General features: G+C 41.5%; 1 pseudogene; it reads left to right on the top strand.

The window, feature by feature from the left end:
* The first annotated feature begins 5,415 nt into the window (after positions 1 to 5,415).
* On the top strand, positions 5,416 to 7,234 carry LOC126934132 (nuclear transport factor 2-like; annotated as a pseudogene).
* Positions 7,235 to 7,987: the final 753 nt, after the last annotated feature.

Raw genomic sequence — 7,987 nt, forward strand, 5'->3', positions numbered from 1 at the left:
ATCCTGGCAGAGAAGAGTAGAGCCTGTCCCTAAAGGCACACAGGCAGTGGCTGGCGCTTCCCCTCTGTGAAGGGAAGAGACATGAAAGCGGAATCACTCTCTGGCCAACGTTGTTTGTGTGGAAACAACTGGCAGAGGAGAATCTTCTCAGCCTTCAAGGAGATCCTCCTAGTTATGCCAATTAAATTTCCTTTCTCATATACCTTCAGCTACTGTCTTCAGAGAAACCTGAGTCCACCAAGCAGGCACTCTGACCCTGTCCAGAGAAAGAGTGTTAATTGTATATCTTCTAGCTGTGGGGCTTCAGTCATGTAAATCGAAAAAGTAAACCTAATTTGAGGGATATGTAAATGACAAACTGAAAGAATTAATATTTAGCTCTGTGAAAAAACACAGCTTTCCTCCTCATTATGAAGGCTGATTTTTCTGCAACCAGAGGAAAAACGAATTGTTGGAATCTCCTCAAAATGTGCAGCTGAGGATGCCTTTATATTAATGAGGAAAGTGATGTTGATTAATAGGCAGCCCAAAATCCAGAAAGACGGTTTCCTCCCTTCTGTCTTCCTGCCAGCCTGGGAACAAGCAGCCTAGTGAGGTCCCCAGGCAGAACGAGAGCACAGTCCCCTGGGTCTGCTACTGGCTGGGGCACTTGGAATCTGATCATTCATTCTCCTTTCAATTATACTGACAAACATGGCTAGGCTTGAACAAATTGGCCCCCATGAATTAGGCTGCATTATTATAGAACTCTTGATCTTCTGAGCCTCCCTGACCATAATTAATCAGGACCCCACTATTGTAGCCCACAGCTAGTCCAGGAAAATATTTTCTGAAAGTTTAGCTAAATAACAGTATTGATTTTTATCCTTAATACTTTCTTCTACTCATAAAATCTCTTACACGGACTTAGTGAATTTCACGTTTCCATGGCTCTGTAGCCAGCATTGTGTAATACGTCCTTCAACACAATCAAGCAAGGGACTAAAATTCCCATTTTACAGAACAGGAATGTAAATCACAGGGAGGCAGAAGTACCTTAATGAATAAGAACTTGAGTCTTCTGCCTCCTAGACTAGCAGTACTTCTCTCTAACAAAGGCTTTGAAGATCGCCTTTGTTTAGGGGAAGAGCTTCTATCTGATTTTGCCACCCTCTGGGACACACAAGCCAGGGGCAACTAGGAATGAAAGCAAAGTATTCATTTGCCTTTTTTCTCCCAAATAAGAAGGAAAGCAGCCTCCTCTTTCTGGTTCATGGTCTGCATACTGGCCATTCTTTGTTCTTCCCTATACAAAGAGTGAGTTTACTGTCAAAGATCAGAGGCCAGACTTCATATGCTACCTAGCTCTGGGCACTGCAACCTGTCCTCAATTTCAGGTAGCCTTCAAAAGATTGGTGACCTCTGAAGCTCATGAGACACATGTCCCTGCAGTGGATGAATGCCCTAAGCAAGCAAGAAAAGCCTTGGTATGGTGTGGAAACATACTTTGGCCAAGAGTCCAGCCTGCAGAGATGCAGCTGTAGTGAGACCTGAAGCTTATGTACAATTTTGACAGCCCTTTTTAGAAATGAATGCAAAATTACAAAAACAAAATTTTGTATAAAACTGAATATTTACTTGAAAAGACAAAGTATATCATAGCAAACAAATTTTAGAAAACTGACAAATACCACAAACACCATAAAATGAAGATAAAGACATGATATTTGTATTAATTAACTGCCTAACATATTTTTTTTGGTGTGTTTCCTACATTTTCAGCTGTCCATGCCAACAATTTTATGACATCATTTTCAAGGCAGAGAAGGAACCATAACTTAGCCTTTTTCTCTTCAGGTTTCTCATCCACTGCCCGTCAGCATCCAGTACTGGGATGTGTAAGACACATTCACATGGCAGCATGGCCTCTGGCCTCACATCCTCCTGCCAACACCAGGCAGGTCATCTCAGCAGGTGGCAAGAGCATCCTGGAAGCCATTCATGCAACAGGACAGTCAGCTACAACTTATCTCTGCAAGGAAGTGACTTATGTGTGAATCACAAAACCCCAACTCACTGTAATTCCAATGCAACTCTCCCCTTAGCTGGATCCCAGAAATGTCTACAACTACTCCACCAAAAACGAACTAATAGGATTTGTCTGGAGAAGTTGGGGAGAAAAAAAGAGTGGCCTTAGCTGACTGTATATAAAATATCTTAATGTCACAAATTTTGAAAAAATGATCATTTGATCATATTGCTAAGACTCCTCCCCAGATGTTGAAAGGGACTCGTGCAATTGCAGAACCCTAAACTGAAGCTTCATTATCTTCATGGTAAAATTACCTCTGGGTCTCTTCTTAGCCTTCCAGCCCCAGAAGCAGTGGAGAACAAGGAGGAACTCTGGAAGAAAATATCTCTAACAGATCTGGCATTACCTAAAGCACCTAGACTCCAATCCCAGGGTCAGCTGAAAATCTGACTCATGCATGTCTGGGCTGAACAGAACTTTGTTACAGTAGGCTGCCATCCTCACAGCAGATCTGGTATACATCCACAGGCTGAAGTTCTCACTCTCTCCCAGGACCTAATAGGCCCATTCACTTCTCTCACAACCACACTTTTTCTAGGAAGGAGGCAATCTGGCTGTGTGGGTTCAGTATGTAAACAATTTAGCCCAAAACTTGAATCTCTGTTTTGTACCCTGTGATCTCTTTTGCTTATATAATGGAAATGCATAGCAGGGCATGGTGGCTCATGGCTGTAATCCCAGCACTTTGGGAGACCGAGGTGGGCAGATCACTTGAGGTCAGGAGTTTGAGACCAGCCTGGCCAACATGGCAAAACCCCATCTCTACAAAAAATACAAAAATTAGCTAGGCATGGTGTCGTGTGCTTGTAGTCCCAGCTACTCGGGAGGCCAAAGCAAGAGAATCTCTTGCAACAAGGAGGCGGAGGTTGCGGTGAGCTGAGATCGTGCCACTGCACTCAAATGTGGGCATCAGAGGGAGACTCCATCTCAGGAAATAAAAAAAAAAAGGAAAGAAAGAAATGCAGGTGCATGATCCTCAGCCCTAGGGTTAGGCCCTGACTCCTACATAAATGCAACATGTCATCCTCAATATGAATAAATACATGCAGGTAGAAAAATATAGGTAGAGGCATACCATTAAAACAAAAAGTACTTTAGGAGTCTCCACCCACCCCATGAATTTCATAATCTTGTTAAAGACAAAGGATTTGAATAGCTGTACATCAACTGATATGCTTCTCACTTATTTATGTCTTTAGTTAATTCAGTGGTTCTCATCCGGTACACAGGAATACTACATAAGATTGTACATTTAAAACTTTGCATGTTTTAATTTATGGGTAGTAGAAAGGTTTTCATGTGAAGTTTTAACGATATATAACTTTCACCTTACTTGTTGACTTTTGAACTTAACCACCACACAAAATGTGACCACAGTATTTTTGTTCATTAAATCAAGAAAGTAAATAATTTCCAGTGAATAAATGTAAGATAGACACTTTGTTCCTATAACCTGGGGATGAGGAGAAGCAGAGTGGAAGCAATAGTGTGCAGCATTCTGATAAACCTCCCTAGACACAAAAAGGAAATTGCATCTCTAATCTCAGTATCTGATTAAATATGAAAGAGAGACGGGGTGGTGAGGAAACGTCACATAATCTTGGATAACTCTTGAAAGGAGGGCTTCAAAGCTCCACATCATAGGGTTTTTAATTGAGATTCCATATTTCTGTTATGAATATGAACTTGTACATTACTCAAGGAAATTACATTTGGTTATAAACATTGAAAAGACTTAAGTTTTTTTTTATTTTTTAATATCTGTGTTATTCAGATGGTAATGAAAATCAGAAATTTCAAGCTGGCAAATAACAGCTAAGAAGAGTACAGTGGGGAGCCTGGAAGTCAATGTGTTTACCCAGTTATCTGGTCAAATCTCACTAAAGGCAACTCCAAGAGCCCACCCCCTGCTTCTTGTTTTTTCCTTCTGTTTCTAGCAGGTATTAAACTTAGATTTACTTTCATTTTTGTTATAAATTCTTCTTTTGTTATGGATAGTTTAAATGTGACTTTAACTCACATATGCAGTTATTCTACTTGTTTTTTGATTATTGGTTTCCAATTTGATTTTATTAATTCATCCCATCAACAAATGTTTATTCAGTACCTACTATGTACCTGATGCTCTTCTAGGCATTGGAGATACAGCCAAGAGGAAAATTCTCAATGACATTCTATTACATTAAATCACATGAAACTGCCACACTTATAGGTCAATAATCGTCAAGAATCAACATTCTGACATGGTCCAACCTAATGTTGGGGAAACAAAAAATATAAATAGAATTGGTAAGGATTTCTGTAGTGTTTTAGAACCTCTTGTTAGGTGATAGGCTTTTACACAATGGGCTCTTATTAGACCCACCACATAAGACGAACTCTTTGTATTGACTTCTTATCCCAGCCTTAAAATCTGAAGCTCAGCCCAGGAAGCAGTAGGTGGCCTCAGTGAAAAACCTACACTCTGCAATTTTCCCACCCTCTCACTTCCGCTTTCATACTTTTTGGGCCATGACAAATGTAACTTTCTTATTGGCTCAATGGTGGACTTTTAAAGCATTTATCATTCTTCTTTCAAGAGTTTTGTGGGTTTTTTTAATAGGAGGTTTCAGAGAAGACTAGTTTAATAATATCTGAAATGAAGTAAGCTGCTGGTGAATATTGAGAACATTTTTATTACTGTCAATATAAGATATGCTGAGAGAAGACCACATGCCTGATAAACTAGACGTTTGTTTAGTTTTGATGGTTCTGGCTTTTGGTGGGGTGTTCCTTCTAACAGAATTTTGGAATTAAGTTCTCCTGAGAAATTTCAGGACCTTCTGTAGCCCAATGATGAAAGAACTTCTATGAGAGTTACAATATACCCATATATTTCTAAAGGAAGCTATGTCTGGTACAAAGGACAAAAGAGAAAACTGGCTTCCCAGAGATAACAGGTATTTAGAGGCTCTTGCAGCACTGAGAGAGTGCAAAAAAAGCCCTGAAGCTGGAGGGAGGAGGCTCTTCCACTTATCAGCTTCATAAGCTTTGATACATTCTTACCCTACCCAAGCCACAGTTTCTCGTGTATAAAATAAAGACAATTTCCTCCATTCCACAGATTGTCAAATGAGAGAACATACGTTCAAGTGCTTTGAACACTAAATATAGTTTCTGCTAAATATATAGAAAGGCAATTTTCGAAATGGGAAAATAAAATTTCAAGCAAAAACAAGAGTGCAGTGGAGCAGGCAAAGGAAGACAACGGAAAAGGGACAGTGGTCGCAGAGCACACTGTGTTGCTGCTGCCACTGTGCCAGCCCCTTGGGTCTCAGTGAGGCCAATGATCCTCCAGAATATGAGGCAAGCCAATTTGGGAGCAGACTGGACCCAGCTTCATTCAACATTGCTACCAGTTATTTGATTACAATACAAACCAAGTAGGTACAATTTACATTGACATGTCACGCCCTACATGGGAAAGACAGCTGTTCCAGGAGAAAGCTAGCCTTCCCTTCTGGTCCAGAAAATCCAGCACAGCATCATGGTGCAAGATCATCAGCCTGTTAGAGTAGGCAGATAGCTAGAAATAAGCAGGAAGGGAGAGCCCCTGAGAAAAGGGAGGTCTGGAAAATCTCACACCCCAGGGACCATCCAAAACATGCATGCTAGATATGAGCAGAGAGGAGGAGAAATACCTATGCAGAAAGGAACACTCCTTAAGATGCCCAGTAATCACTCACTCTGCAGTTAGCTAGTCAAAATGTAGCTAGCTACATGCTGATAGGCGGAAAGAAGGCAACAGAGAAATTCCTAAGAGATATGCAGGCACAATACATATAGATTTGAAGGCTATACAACCTTCCTGGGGTGGCAGTAATGAGCAATGCAGCCATTCGGTAGAATTCCTATCCAACACTGGGCCCATGCATGTGCACCAATGAATAGTAATGATAAAGGAGATAGAAAGAAATTATTTAGGCAGATAGTGAGGGCAAGGGTCCTCAGCAGAACTTCCCTTCTAACAAAAAAGCAGCCCTAGACATTACTTCTTTTCTAACAAAGAGCAGTCTGAAAGATCAAGCTGCAAACATAGATAAGGAAGCTGGAAGCTTGCACAAGGGGAGGCCTGCAGCTACACCAACAGAAAAGGGCTACCTGGGGGCCAGGCAAGTCCACCATCAGGGTCCGCCTTTCCTTTTTGTTAGCATGTGTACAGTAAGAAAGAACTGGGCAACATGGAGATGCTCAGAGAACCCACCTGCACAATAAAAGATTGGGATGGGGGGTGCCAGAGATTCATGCCCTATGCAGATGGCACACCTGATCCTAACTTGTTTTTTGCACCCTGTGTCGATCAGACACCGCCTCCCCACTAGCTCATGTATAAAAATCCCCACATTTCACTGTGGATGAGCAACTCATTTTCCCAGGACCCCTGTCTGCAGCAGAGAGCTATTCTCTTTCTTTTGCCTATTAAATTTCTGCTCTTAACCTCATTCTTTGTGTGTCTGCATCCTTCATCTCCTGGAACCTCAGGTGTTACCCTAGACGATGAGGTTGCTTCAGTAAGGAAAGGGCCACAAGCCTGGGGTGGGAACTAGATGGGAAAACAGGGGGGGACTTAAGTCAGAAGCAGGAAAACTAAATAAAGTAAAAGCACAGAGACTTATGACAGAGGTGGGAACTTCAAGAAAAAATCTGGTATCATAAAAACTGAGTGCAGAACTCTCAGAGGCTACTGGCTCATTCTCTTTCAGCAGCCCACTCTGCCTCATCTTTTGGAATGTCCTGTCTCTCTGAATAAACTCTCTGCTCTCTATTTTCCTTCAATAAATTATCTTTCTTTTGGAGGTGGGAGTGCTAAATTTTCTCTTGGCAGAATTCTTTCTTCCAAGTAAGACTAAGAAACAAGGATTCCTGCACTTCCCAGTAACAGGCCCATACCAGATAGCTGCATCCTCAGCATGGTGGTAGGTCAGCTTAAGGCAGATGAAGACTCCATCATAGGGTTCCACCAGATGTTCCTGTTAAAGAACATCAAGGAGGTGTGGGATTGCACCAATGACATGTTCAGGCTTGCCCTGCACAGCATGGGCTGACCTCCTCTCAGCCAGGCACTCATGAGGTTTCCTCCTCCTGCCTCTTGTCAGTACTATTCACACTCCTCCAGTTGCTCCAAATATCATACACAAATGAGCAGGGCTGCAGTGGGAGTGGGTGCAGTGCACTGCTGCCATCGACATGTTCATAATGTTTGGATGCTAGACTACTTGCATAGGATGGGAGAAATTTGTGTTGTACTAGTGCATGCCTTAGAAAGACTTAAGTAATGCAAAGATTTGTCCTTTTTTAAAAATAAAAACAATCTACTGACAAGTTGTTCTAATTACACAAGGAAGTGAAGGAGAAAGCAGCTGCCTCATCACCCAGACATTGATTTTTTTCCGATATTTCAATGTTTCATGATACAATAAAACCATAAGTTTTTTTAATAAGAATTAAAAAATAAAAGAAAAACACCCTCTGATCTTTTTAAAGATAGAGTCCCCAGATGGCTAGACAGAGAATTTCTAGGCAATCAGAGAAGGAAGGATCAGTGAAGTTGAGCATGAATTCACAAAGAACAGCACAGAACCTGTATTTATACACTGCTGGTATTTTAGGGCTTGCGTTCTTGCATGGCAAAGTGGGAACAGGCCAAATGAAGAGAATACACTGGTTTGCAAAAAAACAGCTTGAGTTCACATCCTTGTTCTACCACCTCCACAGAGTGCGAGTCTGGGCAAGTGAATCCACTTGGCGGAACCTCTGTTCCTCATCTGCTAACAGGTAATAAAAATGCACATAGACTCAACACACACAATCCATAAAGTGTCTGAATATAAAAGGGCTCTATAGATGTAACTTCATTCTCCATCGTACATAGTATCA

Source organism: Macaca thibetana, chromosome 13 (assembly GCF_024542745.1).
Source record: "Macaca thibetana thibetana isolate TM-01 chromosome 13, ASM2454274v1, whole genome shotgun sequence".
Lineage (NCBI taxonomy): Eukaryota > Metazoa > Chordata > Mammalia > Primates > Cercopithecidae > Macaca > Macaca thibetana.